Genomic DNA, 19,509 nt, shown 5'->3' with positions numbered 1-19,509 from the left:
CACAGGCCGGAGAAGTGCTGACTCTCCTCCCGCACGCCTGCCAGAACAGCACTCTCTCTGTGCTGGGGCAGGGAAACTGGGACAGGCCCTCGGCTCCATGCGACCGCAGTGCACTTTGCGAGCCATTCCAAACGAGCATTCCATTTCTCAATTCTCTCTCTCTCTCTCTGTCTCCCTCGCTCCGTCTCCGTCTCTCTCATCTGCTTTCCGCGGGAGACGGCGGGAGCCGACAGCCCGAGCCCTTGACCCGCTGCCCGCACAAACAGTCCTTCGCTTTCCCGAAGAGTGCAGTCAGTTCGCGGGGGGCAGTCCGATCGGGGCGCAGGCAGTTCGGGGACGCCGCGTCCGACCCCGCGCCCCCGTTTCGCATGCCGTTCCGACCGCGGGCCCCCGGGACGGAGGAGCGCAGGCTGTTCCCCGCTCGTCCCCGCAGTCGCGCCCCGGCCCGGCGGCGAAACCCCCTTTTTCCCACGCTCGGGGGTTTACCGAAGCTCGCCCGGGCCGCTCGCTCGCTCCAGTGTGACGAACCCGAAGACGACGCGGAGCTATTAAAAGCGCGCCGGGCGGGATCAGCCGGGCGGGATCAGCAGTCCCGGACGCGCTCCGTTCTCCACTTGTGTCATTTCACACGTATTAATGGGATGCGGCAAGAACAAAAACAACTTGCCGTCTTCGCATATCAATCAAGCGACGAAAATGAAAAAGGAAAAGACAATCAGAGAGCGTCCTTTAGGCCATGTGAGATTATGTGAGATGATTATAGGAGATTATGTGAGATGAATCCTATTCGTTCTGTTTACAAGCTAATTCGCTATGTAGGAGAAGCGCGTGCGTATGTGTGTAATTGTGTCTGTGTGTGTTTGCGTAAAAGTGTGTGTGTGTGTGGTTGGAGAGAACAGCAAAGCAGGCATCCAGAGGCGATTAAGTTAAAGAGACCCCCCTGCGCACACGTGCCCCCGCTTCCATTCAAACGGGACAGGGGTGCGGCCCGCCTCCCCATTTTCTGCTTCAGCGGCTTTTACCACTTTGCCCAGTGGGACAGAGCACCACATGGGGAGGGGGGTGGGGCACGGGGGTGTTCTGGGGTTAATCTGAGGGCACAGCTAGTGGAGGGGGCCATCTGGATGGCCCATTGAATAGGCGGCTGGAGGGCAGTCCCCTCCAGGCGACACACACACACACACACACACACCTTCACAGTGAGTGCCCAGGATGGGGAGGGGGGTGTATGGGGGCAGCCCTACGAAGGGGGAGGGGCAGGCGGGGGGTGTAGGGGCAGGCCCAGGATACGAGAGTGGGGGGGGGGGTTGGGGGGGGCGTGAGGGGGACGGAGACGGGGGCCTACGCAGCAGACGTTACCCCACACCCCGGGCAGATGGCCGACAAAGGAGGAGCCCGGAGGCGAGAGAGAAGGGCGTTGGGGAGGAAGCAATAACGCAAAACGAAAGAATGGCGACGGTGACGAGGGCGATGGAGGAGGGCGCGCGGGGTCAAGCGCTCCCCTCTGCTCTCCAGACTTCAGAGCTCTCTGTTTACACAGGGCAACTGGTACTGGGACAAAGGACACCGCCGATCCGGGCCGGGGACGAGATCACTGCTGCCGCCACACAAAGATCCCTTTTAACGGACGCGCTCCTCAGCGTCGCAGACAAAAGGGAGCTCCAGAGAGCCTCTGTGCAGTTCTTCTTTCCAGAGATGATCAAGGGGCGAGAGAGGTGTGAGGGAGGAGGAGGAGGAGGGGGGGAAAGGCGCCGCACTTCAGTTCATTAGGTGGCGCCGGTTTAGACGCGTTTCTCCTCCGCCTCACCGAGGGACAGCGTGAGCTGGAGTCGATGCGCTGCCGGTGAGATCTGACGGGGACCGAGATGAAAGAAAGGGAACAGCTAATGTAGGGGGGAAAGAGACCGAATAAAGGAAGATGAAGAAAAAGATAAAATGAGAGAATGCAGAGGAGCGGGGGAAGACGACCCCCGCTGGGTTGAAGAAGGGGTTGCTAAGCGTGTGAAACCCTGCCACACTCAGAAAGGCGCAGGGACGAATTCGACCAGCGTCGAATTCTATGACCAGCGAACTGAATTCAGCTCATTAAATGTAGGACCGGTTTTCTGAACCTATTTAGCAAAGCAGGTAAATTGCACCGCCAATCCAAATTAATTTACAACGGGTGCAATTACAGAAGAGGCCACCAAGTTAAAAAACTAGTTTTAGCCAAAGAAACGTGCTTTCGACCATTCGTACAGCCAAAATAACAGAGGACATAGCAAGAAGAGCGGGAGCAAGAAAACTTAAAATTCAGAGAGAAAGAAGTATAAGAACTGTTTGATAGCAGAAGGAACCCGTTTATCAAGATTAATCTTTATAAACCAGATGCAATAAAGAGAGGAGCGTGACAAGAATTTACACCAAACAAGGAAAGGAAGAACCCACCAGAAAAGTTAACTGTAGAACAGCATTTTACTTCACAATCAGCTGAAGTTACACAACTGAAAGTCATTCCCCGGGTGTCAGACATCTTAGTCACTGGTTAAGATGCAGTGGTATATGATAAGGAACCAGCATGTACCACATGGTACAAATAAAAGTTAGGGGCAGTGAATGGAGGTGTAAAATGTGACGATGAGACGATGAGAATAAAAGTAGTAGTAGTTGCAGCACTAGTTGGTGTTTTGTGGTTGTGGCTTTCACTTGTTGAAGCTGAACTCCTTGTTGTCATCATTATTGCCGCAAACGGTTAGCGAGCATGACGTAAACAAAGGGTTTTTTGGTGCAACACAGATCACCGGCTGATATGGAAAGCAATGAAAGAATTCTGTTAATCCGTTGCATTCATCTTCTCTTTTGTTCATCCGTTTTCTCTCAGTTGCGTCCCATTCGCTAATCTCCCCAATTCTGTGAGGACGCGCCGTGAAGTCATATGCAAATACAGATTTGCATATGTATCGCATGCAAAGGCACGGAGGGAAATGGCCGCTGAGCACGCCCCATTCTGAGCGCTCGCAGAACCCGCTCCGCGGCTCCTACCCAGAGAGCCTCGCTCGGCCTCCCGCCGTCACATTGATCGCGCCTCGCAGGAGCATCCTCTCCCAGACGACAAGGCTCGAACCGCCGCGCGGCGAAGACACACCTCTCTCATCGTCTCTCTTCACTGGGGAGACCGCAGGCAGCGCACAGCAGGCCCCCGAGCGAGGGCCATGGCTTCTCCAGCGCCTTCCACAAAGCCCCCCCCCCCCCGGCAACCCCACCTGCGCCCCCACCTCCCCCCCCCCCCCAACCATCCCCCACCCCACCGCCGCTCCATCTAAGCCGCTGAATCTTCCAACCGCTTCCAAGAAAGTAGCTAAATACAGTACAGAGGGCTTAATCTTATTAGAGAAGTGAATCAATGTTCTTAAGAGTACGGAGGTAAGACGGCGCAGAAGTCGAGGTTCGGGAAAGTCGGGGATAAACGGGGAGCCGTTTACACAAATATGTTCCGCTACGCCTCTCCCGAATCGCCGAGCGCCCCCTCTCCGACCTCCCGGCGCAGAAAATCGATCCTGTGGAGCAGACAGACCCGGGCTCATCGCTGATACCTGAAAACTACGGCCAGCCACTCCACCTTACAGAAACAATCACACATCAAAAATACGATCTTAATGTGAATTCCATTAATGAATTGTGTTCTATTAAAGTATCAGGGACATATGCATGTCCTGATTAGAGTATGGAGCATCAGGTTTTGGTCAGTGGGTCCATGTGCAAGAAAAAAATCCTGAGAAACTAAATAATACAGTACATTTTTTAAAAACATTGAAGTTTCTAAAATCATCATAAGAAAAATTAAATGAGCCTGGATCTGAAGTACTAAACGGCAACTCAAATTCACTGGGTAAAACGCTGCACACGCTACACTGCGGACAGACTGACCGGATGCCTTACCACACACTAGCGCACGGCTGTCCGTCTGAGCCAAATGCAGTGGGTTGCCCAGGCCTGCTGCCAAGCGAGGTTAAACGAATGTGAGGCACATTCTCAGCGCGCTCACCCTGAAACTCCTGAGCAGGTAAAGCAAGGGGACCGGGCACAGCGTTTCTGCTAGCGTGCTAACGTGCTAACTGAAGAGACGCCGCACCAGAACCCGGGGCCTTTCAGCCAGGCCCGGCCGGGCCCGCGCCGCGTTCGGCCGAGCCGCGTTAATCACGGCACCGGCGAGGCACCGCCGGGGGGGGGGGGGGACCAGGAAGCGCCGCCGACCGCAAACCCCTTCCTGACAGGAAACGGGCCGCCAAAGCGCATCCTGCCAGAGCGCTTCCGTCACAGCCAGGGCTGGTTGGAGCGACGCTCCCCGCGCCGCCGCCGCCTCCCCGCTCCGCTCCGCAGATGAGGCGGTTTTGTTCACACGCCCTTCCAGTGCGGAACCCTCCCGCTCTCCCTCACTCTATTTTTACTTACTCCTTTTCGCTCGGCGCTCCTCCCGTGCAGTCTGTGCCTCTGTTCCTGGATTTAAAGGGCTCACAACGGGCTTTATCGGAGTAAGAAAACATACACTCCCCTCCCCCGCCGATAAACAAATATCCTCAAAAAGAATATGCACTCTCCTCCTCCTATGTTTCCATAAGGGAGACCACTGAACCCACCGTTTCCTCTATCCGTTCTTTCCCCGTCACTGTTTTTCTCCCCCAAACACTTTGTGAGAGGCTGTCTGATTTGTTTACAGGGGGTGGGAAGGGGGTGAGGGGGGTTGTTTGAGGATGATCGTTTAACCTAATTTACGAGCAGTCGCTCGGCCCCTCCCCCTCCCCCGCAGGAGATGATCCGCGTTGGACGTCGGGTGAGCAGCCTACTGGCCTTCCCCGCATGCAGACCATCAGAAACCACGCAGCACTCTCCGGGCCTAAAGCAAACAGACAGCAGCAAAGAAATGGAACCCGTCGTATCCGCCAGCCCACGTGAACCACGCACAGGCAGATATGAAAGTACGCCACACCTCACAGCTTCAACATCCTGAAGGTGCCAGAAATCAAAATAAGAGTGATTTTTCTTGGGTCCTTTCTTTTTTTTTTTGGAAGTGGCGAACAGACACACTTCATGTTTGATTACATGGGTAGAACAGAACAGGGAAAACCCAAGCATCTAAAATCCTGGCAACAGACTTAACTGAGCTTAATAGCAGCAGGGGACTTGGATAGCCTGTGACCTTCACGAGACTTCTGTCACACACTCAAAAGTGCAGCATGGCACTGGCGAGGGGGGGATTGTGGGTAATTCCGCTTCAGTGGATGGGAATACTGCCCACGGGCCCACAGTACAGGAGTTAGGCTGGTTGGTAACATGACCTACAGCTTCGGTCAGCAGCCAACCTCTTTGAAATATTTAGTGAAACATTGGATCCCCTTACATACCACCCTCAGATCTCATTCCCAGCCCTGTCCGGAATACTGGCCAGGGGAGGGGGGGGGGGATGTGAGCAAAGCTCTGGGTGAGGATCATTACCACTGGGTCGGTAATGAGCCCGTAGCACTATCTATTTACTCAAAAGAAACCATTTTCCTGGATGGCTCATATATTCCGTGACCCACTGCAACCGTAACGATTTCTCAGCTCGTTTCAACAGCAACCGTGCTCTTTGCTTAAGGCTGAAACGGTAGCGCCACACAGGACTGGAACCTGTGACCCTAAGGCGCTCCGGAGGCGGGGTGCTGATTGCCAAAGCTCCACCAAAACGTCACGCGTGTAATGGACTTCCATCTGTTTAATAAAACGCACGTCTGCTTTGTTTTCTGCCACTCATCTGGGGACTCCGGTTTTAATTGAAGCTGATGTTCCCTGACAGTGGCCCAGATGTTGAAAATTCAGACTTGGCGGGAACGGGGGAAATCGAGAGGGGTTTCGGAAAGGGAAAATGTCACTGCTCATTAACGAGTCACATTTTCATTAAACAAAGGCATAATTGAGCCGTTTGATGGCGAAATCTGACATTTCAGATGATTACATGCATTGAGAAGCAATTAGCAAGTGTCAACAAAGAGTTTTAGCGTAGAGAGGGAAACTAACGAGTTAACTTTAACGAGGTGACGGGGGGTGGGATGGACAAAGAGAACTAAATACTCAAAACAAACTAGAACTAAAACATCCTCTGCTACTAGCCTGCTAAGACGCTAATCTCTACAACCCACCTTCAGTAGACTGCTAATAGATAAAGCCAGTGTGCAGAATGCCTTGAAGTACTCCCTGGAGTAAAAACACTATAGAAATCAACTGTAGTTGTCACTCCAATTCATGCTCCCACTTCAGATGGTGACAGATCTGGGAGGTGGGAGGTGTGGGGGGTGGGGGGCTCACTGGGTAGTCAGTGGGGTGGGGGGGGGTGGTTAATGTGAAAGTACTGAAAAACAAAGAGAAAATCCTAAATCTGTTCCTGTGATCTGCCACTACTTTTATTGACATTATAAGTGCTGTTGCTGCAGCACCATATACTCTGAGCACGACTGTTGGTCATCAGCAGTAGCTGCACTAGTAGACTACTACTACTAAATACTACTACTGATAATAAGAACAATGATTATGAATGAAGTTGTGCACTCCCTATCTTCCTCTTCAGTTGCTCTGTATTTAAACCAGGCTCTATCTCCCCCTCACTAAATACCATAGGCCATGAAGGACCTATAAACTGAATAATGCAGTCATCCCCTGTTCCTCAGTACCCTACCGTTCAGCCAAATCACTCCCACGCGCTTCTCAGAATCTCTCTAATCGCTCAGAGTAAGCGTCCTGAGCTATGGACTCCCTGTGACATTTAAACTGCCTGACTAATTGAGCTCCCAGATACTCTAATGAGGACGCAGTACGGCCCAGTCAGCAGAATTCTCTCCATCTTGTTCGGAGCCCGAGGAGTCGGCCAACAGATTAAACTATCGCCCAATTTGTTGAACTCTCGCCTCTTACTCGTGCGTGCATGATGAGCACTGGGCAAGTTCCCAAAAAGAAAACAATCCCAATTCCTCATTGCAACAACCAATGGACACTCGGGGTTTGCAGTTTCTTCTACAGACAAAGTATACAAACAATACTGATATGGTGAATGCCATATCAATAATCAAATAAAATGACTGCTGAATTTGATATTGAGTTTGAGGACGTCATTGGAGAACACCAGAGAAGACTTCGCTGCAGAGAAGGAAAACCAGGCAACTGAAGAGACATGACAAATTCTGACACACAAAGAACTGAAGAGGTTAAGGCAGATTGATCAATATCCTGTTAAGGAAAAAAAAATCTTTTTCTGCTTAGAGGATTTAAGATGGATAATCTGCCGTTACCATGACAACATGGGGAAAGATGGCACAGATAAGGTATCATCTGCTCTGAGAAATCTCAGAGAGTTTCCATGAACAGGGGCAACCTAAGAAGAAAGGAAGGGGGGTTAAAAAAAAAACAGCGGTAAATAACGGCAGGTGTAAGGAGCGAAACCCCACCCTCTCCCACCCCCAAAAGCCCCACCGTGTTTCGCTCACATCTCCCACGCAATGACTGCTCCGGAGAATCATGCGAGATGTCTGTTCATTCCTCCTCCTTTTATTTCCCTCTCGCCGCAGTGCTTCATGTGATCTTCCCAGAGGCCCCTGAGGAGGGGGCAGGGAACAACGGTCTGTAAACTAACTTGTCATGTGACCTTTCCACCCACACCACTTTTCTTCCCCATCCGGCTGAGCGCTGGGGTTTTTATGCAAGTCGCACGGCGCGAAGTGTGTAAATTTCAATATGGGGGACGGGGGGGGGCTGCGATGGAGGCTTCCACTGCAAGCGGCTAGCGGACGCCGGCTGCGGGCCTTGTGCCTACGTGCTACATATTTTAAACTGTGACCTTCAGCAGGAAGGGGAAATGTGTTATACTGACAAAATCTCTCTCCAAGACCATAATCTTCATCATCCATCCCAGCAGTATGGTTAGTCAACTATGAAACAACAGCCAAAATAGCAATGGGATGCTTTATAGGCCGACATGCTGTCAGTGTAAAACACTGTCGGTAGTGAGGCGAAATAAATCAAAAACCAACAGGCCACAGAGGTAATTTTCTCGGTTCTTGCTGACGCCCCGCCACCACATGCGTACACTCCCACTCTCTCTTTCACCGTGGCTCACAGTCCCCGCGCAAAGGTGACCCTTACTGAAATCAATAGGCATGGCCTGAATTCATCAGAAAAACAAGAGGAAGCAAAGTAACATGACACTAAACAGTGGAAGCAAAATGGCTGCCCACAGTTCCTACTGTGTCGGTGTGTGCATGTGACAAAATGAAAGAAAATACACGTGAATAAATGGAGTGGGTAGACAGTGAGAGTATGAAAAATGATTGAAGAGAGACAAGGGAACAAGAAGAGTGTTTCGAAACTGTAAACTTGCATCTTTACATTTTCTTTACAAAGGAAGCTACAAATTTGCACACAAAATCATAAAGACATGCTACATCCTCACATTTTACTGCTTGCCTGTCATCATTAATACAGCCTAGTGTGTCTGCCACACAGGCAATTAGCAAGCGCTTAAACTCATTATTCCACCTGTCTTGTGCAAAAGAGAACCTCAAATCAAGTTAGGCAGAACGCTTCAGCCCGTCTCTTGACCTCCAACTAATTAGCAGGTGTACTAGCTCACAATAAGAATTCAATACTGCTTCAAAATCAAGCAAAAAAGAAGAGAAATTATAGCCTAAGTGCCGACTCTTCTCTGTCAAATTCCTTCCATCAAATAAAAGGGCAATTACAGCTACAAGACTAAAGCAAGTCAATTTACCTGCTAGGCACTTGAGAACATTTAGCCGCTGAGACGAGAAAAAGGCGAAAGGGAGCAGGAGCTCACTTGTGAAACGCAGGAGCGCTGAAAGCCCGGCCCTGAGGGGAGGTGTGAGCGAGATGGAAGAGGGGGCGGAGGCGCTATTCTTCAGCGACAAGAATGGAAACCCGCCCGCCATCTCCACCCAACAACAGCCCAAACCGGCGGAGCTCGATAACCTCTTCCTACGCTAGTGGCTCCGAACTGATGATCCCAGATTGCGACTTCCCTTCTTCCCAGCATCGCTTCGCCCTGCGGCCCGGCGCGCTGCTCGACCCCGGAGCGAAGCGAAATGATTCGCCTCTAAAAATACCGACGGGCAGTCGCCAGCCGATCTCGGTGTGGGCGCGCCCCTGCACTGCAGGAGAACGCGGCGTGTGGGCACGTTGCTTATGAGACTCCATGGGGGCCCATTGCAAATCACAGCCACTGTCCTTCCAGCAACAGGGCAGACCTCACATACAAGCCTGCTGATTGGAACCGGTCAACAGACACTGATGAGGTCATTTTAGATTCAGGGATATGATCTATGCCACCGTGGTCTTACTGAAAGTGCTGATGCTTGAGGTGAGGAGAGTGTCCACGTCAGTTTGTCAGCACGTCTCCAGACCCATATAAACCAATAAACCACTGTCCACAGCCCTGGAGAGAAAGGGTTAATACATTAGTCATCACACTGACAGGTGGCTGTCAGCTTTTCAGCTAAATCATCCATTTCGTTCCTCTCTTGGTCACCTGACACATTCGCCAACGGGCTCCTCACCACCGAGCGGCCATTTCCCGCCAGCGGCCCAGCGACAGCGCACAAGGACGGGCGCGAAACCGCCAGGCTCAGCCGTGCGCGTGCAGATTCCTCAGATAATAAAAAAAATCCCTGTCTGGGAAATTCTCTCCCCCCAAAATGGCTTCTTTATCAGGAACACAATCTGCAAGAGAAGCGCTTACTGCCCGGGATTACATGGTCATCACCTGAGCTGAAGACGGCTCAATTTTCCCCATTTCGCAGCAACGGACGTTTTTTTGCTTCTCGGTACCGGCAGGCATTTCCGGCAGAGCGTTTACCGAATGCAGACAACCACGGCCCCTCGTTAAACAAAACGAGTGCGCATCATTTCTAGGCCAAGGTGCCAAACCTTTAGTTACCAGGGTTACATGCAAAAAAAACATCCTGTGTCTACTCCCCTCACCGATGCTGTTTGCTGCTCACAGAACACTGACTGTTCTCTTTAGCGCGACTCTTCCTCACTCCTCCATAGCCCATCCTCACAGCTCATGCCTGCATGCATACACCAGGTTTACTACACTCTTGTGCTCCAAGTCCTAGGTCTCTCCACAGAGCTCACTACCCCTGTACTCTCTGTAGTACCGACACCCCCTCTCTGCTTTCTACACCTTCTGCAAAAAAGGTACACTCACTCCCCAACACCCACCCCAGGCCTACACCCCCACCGGCCCTACATTTATCCTTCATCCTCAGAGGACTGCTGAACATTGATCCATACAACAGCAAAAAATATTTGACACCAGATAATAACCTCAACAAAGGGGTGGAAAAACATGTTCATTAAGCCAAAATTTAAAGCCTTCACATTTTAACACAAATTGGTGCATAGACCACACTACCAGAGTCAGAAAGGAGCCAGGCTCAAATGAAGGACAGAATGCAATTAGTCATGGAGGAAGCACAGTTGAACCGGCCATGCCTTTTAAGTTAATATTGCTCATTAATTTATCAGCCTTAACTGAGGTTCATCATGTCCCCAAAAAAATGATTAAAGAAAATTACTCGGCAGCACCGTGAAGCACATGCGTACGTTTTTGCCTTCCAGAGCCCTTTTCTGCACTTACAAAGAATATAAAGCATCCGCGTCGAATAAAAACTACACGCTGTGAATTCTAAACGACTTCTGGCTGCTTTCGCCGGCGATATCGGCCTCGTGGGCTCAGTGTTTTGCACCGCGCGTGAATTTGCCTTCCATATTTCTCCAGTCAGGGGCGGTGAGGGAGTGCTGCTGCTTTCAGCTGGGTGTGCGCGCGAGGCGTTCGGCGAGCGTCCTTCAGCAGACTTTAAAACCCATCTCCCTGCTCACCTCTCCGGGCCCTCTGATTACAACTGAAGGGGAAATGGTTCTGTCAGGGTGCCATAAATTTTCAGGCTGGTGCAAGGTGCATAATGGGGATGAGCTCTTCGGCCCCATAGGCTGAAAGATATATTCTCTCAGTGCACTTTGATGTCTGGTGTTCTTGTGTTCAGTGCAACAAAGCTCATCTTACACGGTTTCCTATGCCAGGATTTCTTTGTTCAGTGATCCAGTTCTTTGCATGCCTTCTTTCAGGTACACTCTGCCTCGGTGCTGGTCACATGTGGTTTTCCTACTTTCGTCTGTGTTAGCTTCTAGCTACTTGTGTATGATGACCACACCCCTTACATGTAAGCTCCTCACTAGTACAGCCCTGTGTCTGAGACTTGTGGTCCACACTTGTACAGCTCAGTATCAGAGATGTAGGGCCCCAACTATTAAAGCACTTAGGTTTCAGGTATAGAGTCCTCTCCAGCTCTCTGAGATGCAAGTCCCTCACTAATGTAGGTCAGTATCAGAAAAAGGTCCCTCTCTAGTGTAGCTCAGTGTTCTTATAAGTTGAAGTGGGCACTGAGCTTCAGAGCAATTTTGCAAGACGCTTTGTAGTACGTGTCGTGTGATTGTGTGCAGCTGGGCTTCTGGATGTTCACTGCATTCTGTAAGCTGCTGCATGCCATGTGTGAGTATGAAATTGAGACCTTAATACAACTACTGTAAAATTTTGCAGTCCTAAGCAATTCTACATTCATTCACAAATTGATACTCAACAGCGCTCTGGCTTCTAGTTTCTATGACACATTTTAAATCATTGTACATGATTCATTCTTACATCAGTGGCTCTCATCAGCTGAAAACACTGCATTTTACTTGACCTCTTTTCTTAATGGCTTATTCCAGGATGAACTGGGAAGATTTAGCACTGGAAGTTGGAGGACAGAGGGTTAGACCTCGGTAACAAATAATGTGACTAACCGGCGCATAATAATAAATCATAAATAAAAAAAACTTCCATTACACAAATGCAAGAATAATGAACCTCAGCGTTTTTGCAAGTGCAAGCAGACACATTAAATCAAAAGCTGCTTTGGAGGCCTGCTGTTTGACTGGGTATCTACTCACATGTTGGATTCCACTCCACACCGAGGGAACGAAGACTCCCAACAACACAAAAACAAATCACGATTCAACAGAGAAACAACAGCGCCCGCCTGCTGTTGTCTAAATGCTAATGAGGGCTCTTCAGACAAACGGGGTTTAGTCATTAGCAGAGAGGAGCTTGGCTTCGCAAGAGTCTGTTTTCCTCGCTGTGTTTGTTTCCAATCACTGGGCAGGCAGATGAAGAAGCATCCCCGTAAAGCACTCGACACTTAGCCATGCGCTCGTGTTGAGGACCACCCAGGTCACTGTACCCACGCACTCGGACAGTCACAACCTATTTAAAGAAGTTGGTCTACTGCTTAGACCCTCAACACTGGAGAACCACAGGACCTGCTGGTTTTTGTTTCCACATTAAGAACTGTAAATAACTGAGACCAGGAAACCAGATGAGGTAAGCAAATAGCATAATAAACTGTTTTAATTGATCAACCAAAACCAGCAGGCCTTGTTGCTCTACATCAGGGCTGCTGAACCCTGTTCCTGGAGATGTACCGTCCTGTAGGTTCTCTAACCTTTCTAACCACACATGGTTCTACTAATTTACAGCTCAGCAACATCTCTTGCTGTTGAATGAGATGTGCTCTATTAGGGTTGGAGTGAAAACATATAGAACAGTACATCTCCAGGAAAAGGGTTGAGCAGCCATGATTACATATTCTACTTTCTATTTATGATGAAGATGGCTCTGGTGTTCTGGTCCAATGGCAGAAGTGTGCTCATGTTCCCATCACAATAATGGTTCCAATTTAATTATGCCCTGACCAGAGACCAAGTGGAGAGACATGGGTAACTCCATTGATGCATCCTTATAAGGACACCTGAGGACCCAAGGACACCCATCCCACCCTTTGACAACACCCCTCAGTGTAGATGATGGATGATGTAATGTTCCTGCTCACAGTTCCCTGCCTGGTTGACGTGAGGACGTGACGCGCTCCGGTCGGCTCTGCTGACACATCCGATCAGCGCTCCTCAGCATACTGCCCCGTTCGTAGCTGCTCGACGCGCTCCGTCACCATCCGCCTCCCCCAGTAATGAAGCCATCTTCCCGCCAGCCGCCACCTCCCTCCTCCTCCTCCTCCTCCTCCTCCTCCTCCGCAGTCATCCTCTGCTGCTCAGCTGTTCACACGCACAGGGGTCTACATTCACCCCCACGCTGCACTTCCCTCTTACTTCTGCCGCTTCCAGTTTTAAACCACAAGTCACAAGCTGGTGTTCATGACACAGGTAACGAGGTTGGGAACTGAAGAGTAAGGGAGGTCATGTTACAGGAAGTAGAGCACCCCATAGATGTCATTTGTAGGTGAAGGGCTAGACTTTTGTTGACCCGTTAGTCCCCAATCAGTCAGTGATTCAAATCAGCTTTGAATATCTGATGTGCCAATTTCCATTTGTACCCAAAGAACAGACTGAGACGGAATGCAAATACCCAGCTGTGTCCCTGTACAGTTATCACAATTATCATAACTCTGCTATAAATAAAACCTTTCCCCGAACAGCTCTGGTGTCTGCCAGCGACTTTTGACCGTGGCGCTGTCTCTGCCTGACAGAAAAGCTTTCTTTCCCGATCACGGGGAAGAGAATCTGGGTGTTCACCGCAGGTCGCCCAATACTGTGCAGAGTGGGAGGGGCTTCAGACTCACTTGGACCCCTCCCACTCGGCTCAGAATCGCCTGAGGCAAGCCTTGGTAAATTGCATCGCAATTGACACTCCCCTGATGCCCCCGCAGACCGGCACCACCCGGTGCTGAAGATGTTAGCCTGATAAAGGGGATGAGGCTTGCTTGTTCCACCTAGCTCTGGAAATGGCTTCAGGCTGGTACACACTCAACCATGCCCTGTCAGAACGATAAGATGCAGCAGAAACTACCCATACGTGCTTCCACAGCAAGACCATTTATATTCTGATGAGGGTCCCAACAGAGTATTAAAACAAGTGCAGTGAGACGAAAGGCCAGAACATATGTAGCGGCTCTTGCCATTTGAAGACACAATTCTGAAAGCATTTATGGAAGTGTGATGACTTTATAGCTCAAGTGAAGCAGTCAAGGTCTCAAACTACCACTCTTATGCAAGGTGATCTTTTCTGCATGATTGTCCAGATTTCCACTGCATTTCACATAAGAGAGCAGTGGCAGTCAGCATTAAGGAGCTCAAGTATCCTGTGTGCGTGCTTGTGTGCATTTGTGTGTGTGTATGTGTGTGTCCGCATCTGTGCAAGCTAGTGAGCTTGTTCGTGCCACTGCCTATCCCCGCCTGTGTGTAAGAAACAGTGTACGGATGTGTCGGCTGCATGCAAGATGTGATGTGTACAAGACAGTATGGGTACGCCTGTGTATAAGAACGTGTGTGGTCTATGGTGAGAGACAGCACAACTACACAGGTATGCATGTGTTCTTGTGCAAGTATGTGTGTGTGTGTGTGTGTGTGTGTGTAAGCATGTGTGTGTCTCTTAACTCCTAGGTACAGTCATCTTTCCTGCAGCTGACATTCCTCCCCTTATTCACAGGTGACCTTGCATGATCTTTTGGATATATGAGGACTTGAACTGCTGTGGTCAGCAGCCACAGGGGCTGTCATCTGTGTCCTGTCCCCTTTCTTTTAAACCTCGGATGCACACGTGCCCACCCACACCCCCATACCCACACAGGCACACAGACAAAAATGCAGACAGTCAGAAACAGACAGACACACAAACATTCTGTAACATGTACACCCAAATACATACAAAAACACACACACACACACAGGTAGACAGAACCCCCCCACCACCCACTAATCTCAGTCTATGTTAACTGGAACTATCGTTCATGGTTAACAGTTCAGGTTTATGATATTAGCACTTCAGGCAACATGTAAAAAGCTACAGGGCTCAGGCTTCTGAATCTAAAGATGATCAGGCCTAATCCTAGCTGATGAAAGACTGTCTGTTCGATGGGGGTGCGCTCGTGTGTGTGGCTGTTTGTGAATTATTTATGGGTCAAATGACGGGCCACCCAGGAACAGTGTTTGTATCAGGATTACAATAGTGCAGTATCACCAAAGAAGTTAGCCGAAAACAAAAGTAAATTCTACCACACAGCTAATCTTTAAACACCTATACCCTACCAATAACATTATTATCAGACAAGGAAAAAAGAAAGAGTAAGTTATAGCCAAGGAGGTCAGAAGCCGTGGTGCAGTCTAAAGAGGTGGGTCTTCAGTCCATGTGGGAAGATGGATGACTTTCTGCTGTCCTAACTGCTGTGGGAAGCCTAACTCCGGACTAAAAGTGTTCAACTCAAAGATTCTATTAAGACACCGACATTCCTCAATTTAACGTCTTTTTTGTACCAACTCTCTTCCCCTCACACGCCACAGTAGGCCTAATGTCTCCTTCAGTTCCACCTTTGAGCTTTTGCCAGTTGGGTCCACTCAGGCATGCATGTAATAATGAGCCTTCAGTTTCCAGGGTAACTTAAGATGTCAATGCAGAAACATGGACGTTGTCTGTGAGTATTGTCCTCAATAGGTGTTGCTTTTTTTGATTAACTGAAGATTTTGTCTTGGTCCTACATTAGAAATAACCTATGGGGACTCAGAGGCTCAAAAGAGGTCGTTCTAAATATTAATCACACTGATTGGATCAGTGAATCCCTACCGTGTAGGCTGTTAAGTCATCGCCTAATTAAATAATGAACTGAAAGGAGACAACGAAGCCAATTTTAGCTAAAAGACCGAATTAGAAGAAATAGCGCTTCTGTTCAACGTTTTCTTTCAGCGAACTGCCGTAAATAACACAACCGAAACGTAAACTGCATCTTGCCGAACGCCGAGGTGAAGTTGGTGAGTTAACTCATGTTGTTTCACAGATTAAACTGTCCGGTTACACGAAAAACTGACCGAAAGCGAAGCGCGAGGCGATATTATTACAAGTGTCTTCCGATTCCATTCGCTGCTTCGCGCAAATTTAAAAGGAAATCAAATAAAGTCGATTGTAGCCTACTTACGTTTGTAAGTGAGCAGTCGCTGCAATGGATGAAGTTTCTTGATGAAAAGCTTTGGTCGATGTCCGCGTATGTATCCTCTGTTGAAACAGTTGCGCTTTTGCTACCTAGCAGTAAATATCATTATGCGCGCTGTCGCTAAAATCGTCTGTTTGTGTCCCCTCATCCGTACCGCAACACAAAGCTGCGCACGACGACCGTCTCTTTGTTGGCTGAGCGTTGAAAGTCATTTTGTGGATGTGGCCATTCATTCATGCTTCCCTGACAGACGCTGATTGGACGCGTTCTGGAGAAAGACGGGCAGAGGTGATGACTGCTGGGTTAGTTTGGAGTAAGAAAACCCTCCATGTCCTAATGTCTGCCTTGTTTCTAGAGTCTCCACTTCGGTGAGCTGTCGAGCCTGCTAAATCGATGCTCTGCTAAACCTATTCTTGGGCAACCGAATAGCCTACTCACTTCTGATTTCTTTGAAGACGGTTAAGGTAGGCTAAATGTAAATCGATAATGTGTTGTTAATGCTATCCTACAGACTGGAAGCGTATCCCCAACAGCGCGAAACGATTTATTTGTCAACAAGTCAAAATATACCATAAGGTCACGACTTGGGTAATGACTCAGGACGCCAATTATTTGGCCAAATCCATATCCTTGATCATGAAAATCTATAATGCGATCGATTTGCTTTGCCTATCATTAGCCTATGTTAGCATCGTGGGCCTATCCGACTTCTAGAAGGATGCTCTCTCACCCAAAATCTTCTACCGCGGTCTTTTCCTGTACTACCCTGCAGTGCATAAAGTGCAGATTATAAAAAGCAAGGAAATTGATAAACGTTCCACAACAGTCCAGCATGAAACGGCACAAGTTTTTTCAAAATGACATAACGCCAAATAGCTATATAACGAAAAGACTCAAGCACAGCAATAGGCCTAGCTTTAGATTTTATGGCTGTAGGAATAATCAAATGCCTTACGAGATCATGCTCATTTAAATTGAAATTTTACACTTTCCACTGCGTGGCTCTTTCAGTTAACTGTGCTTAGACCCCATGTCAATTTTCTATTGTAGTTAGCTAACAGTCTCATGTTGAGAGCTGTTTCTCCTGTTATCCTTTGGTGTTCTATTTCCCCATCACTCACCTTTACCTCTGGTGTAGATTATAGCCTAACTCTGCATCCAGGCCCTTTCCAATTTATACAGACTGTTTCGCCTAATTAACACACTATGCTACGCTATATTAGCGTATAGTCTAAGTGCTAGGTCTGTTCATCTAGGTCTGTTCAGAGCTGGTTTTTGAGCTTCAGGAAAAGGTACACTGGTCTTTTCCATGCGTTGGTGAGGCACAGGGAGTAGAGGATGGCTAGAGGTGTCCTGCTTCGTATGATTGGAAATGCACATTTCCAACAACATGGGTGTATTTCTGCCCTTGCCCAGAGCAGTTATTCAACGGGCATCTCCATCCGACATTCCATTTTCTTCCAGGAAAGGGCAAGGTGCCACACGTGTGCTGTCACGGATCGAGAAATTATTTGTGCAGGGAAAATAATATGAGAAAAGGCTCCCCTGTGCACACACACACACACACACACACACACACACGCACAGACACATACACACTGCTCTCGGGGCCCCCTGGACCCGCTGGTGCCCGCAAAAACTTTCCCTGTTAAACCCCCTTAACTCCGCCCCTGCACGTTTGAGAGCAAAAATATGTTCAGGGTGGAAATATTAGTCTATTTTGTATTGTTGACTGTTTAGATTTTATTGTTTAAAACACAATAGGAATAGGAATTTTAGGAAACCAGGATTAGTTTTAAAACCAGTTTTGGGTGACCCTATATGACCATGTGAAATAGCCTGAAGTATGAATTTTATCATGAATATTATCTCTGGACTGGTTTTGCATTGAAGACCTGTCTGTCAGCAAGATGAAACCTCATCGTCCCACTTCCTCAGCATGCGCTTAATGAAACATGTTTAAAATAAAATGCATTTTAATTTATTTTATTACTGACATATATACATTTGTCATCCATACATAAATTTGATGTGTGTTTCTCTTCTCTATAGTTGACTAACGGCCTGATTTACTAAGACCATTAGCATGTGCAAAACCTTTTAGCACATGCTAAACCAATAACATGACCAGCGATTGGTCATGATATTTGTTTTGGACCAATCATTGGTTGTGTTATTAGTTTTTCACATGGAAGAGGGGCTTTGTAAGTCAGGCCCTAACCCCTTTTAGCTGTTCACACCTTGTAGCCCTGGGCATCAGGTAGGCCTATTTTCTGCCATACTCAATAACCTATCCAGGGCCAGCTTATTCATTGATAATCCTTATTCATTCAAGATAACTTGAGCTGACCTATAGGATCGCAGCCCATTTGTAAGGGTAAGAATTGCTGAGTGCATCTGACATCATTGTGTTCTTTACATGTGTTCTGATTTACGTGTAAAGATCAGTTATCCATCTAGTGGTATCTTATTTTATTACAATAAAATAGTTTTGTTAGTTTAAATTTACACTTATCAATTGTAAATGAGGATCTATGCCTTCTTGGCGATGCCACATTTTTGTTTGAGGCCTACTTAAACCCTGATGTTCTCCACTGCCGTGTGCTACTCTGGATAAGAGTGTCTGGATTTTTTGCTGTTTCACTATTACTATCCCTTTGGAAATGGAACGGATCAATCCATCCATCTGAAAGAATGACTGTGTAGGAAACAAACTTTAATGTTGACTGCCCAGTTCTTTCGGACTTCAGACTTGCAGGCTTTCCTTTTCTGTTCACTCTTCTTTTATTAATTCATTGGTGTTGATACCGAGAGCCAGCATCCAAAAAGCTTTTTGAATAGAACTTGAAAGGGCTGATTGGGCTCGTGCAGCCAAAATCACTGGTTCTCTGTCCAGTAATGCATCCCATAAAATATCCGGATCATGCCAGTGCCAATTGGGGCTGGCACCCTCAGTGGAGAAAGTACAGTTGGTTGGGAGAGTTACAATCGGATATTTTCCATCTCATCGCAAATTTGTGACTCTTTTTCTCTAAGTTGATGCCTGTAGTATGACTGTGCAGTCATCCTGCGTAATAGCTGTGTCGCCTCACTGGTAAACAACGGAGTGGAAAGAAATGGTGGGTGGCAGCCCAGGGTGTGGGAGACGCGTGACAGCCTGCAGACTCCCAAACTGAGGGTGATGCAGTGGATAAAGAAAGCATAAAGGCAACAGAATGCCTTTATAAATGTTAAACTGTTGAGGCCTGCACTGTCATACATTTTCTGGCATATCTTCCACGTGTCCAAGTCATGTCTTACAGAAATGGAATGTACAGCAATATATTTAAATAAAATATATTTTATTGCATGACTTCACAAAGGGCAGATATACAAACTGTTGCTACTTTCAGATATCGCAGTACGTATCTTTTTTCTAAAATGCACTATTGTAATTTCACATTTTTCCAGAAGT

At 48.2% G+C, this 19,509-nt stretch overlaps 1 protein-coding gene across 3 annotated transcripts in view; it reads right to left on the bottom strand.

The window, feature by feature from the left end:
- Window positions 1-16,674, bottom strand: part of spsb4a (splA/ryanodine receptor domain and SOCS box containing 4a) — a 36,213-nt gene extending 19,539 nt beyond the window's left edge. For 2 of the 3 annotated variants that reach the window (XM_064338268.1, XM_064338267.1), the window contains exon 1: window positions 16,041-16,674. The gene's annotated coding sequence lies outside the window, so the exon portion shown is untranslated. Of the gene's footprint in view, window positions 1-12,950; window positions 13,117-16,040 lie in introns of those variants that run through there. The other variant, XM_064338269.1, reaches the window with a different exon arrangement.
- Between the last annotated feature and the right edge of the window lie 2,835 nt (window positions 16,675-19,509).

This window comes from Anguilla rostrata, chromosome 6 (genome assembly GCF_018555375.3).
Source record: "Anguilla rostrata isolate EN2019 chromosome 6, ASM1855537v3, whole genome shotgun sequence".
Taxonomy (NCBI): Eukaryota; Metazoa; Chordata; class Actinopteri; order Anguilliformes; family Anguillidae; genus Anguilla; species Anguilla rostrata.
Note: the sequence above shows the minus strand (reverse complement) of the source record. Positions and strands in the feature narration are given on the sequence as shown.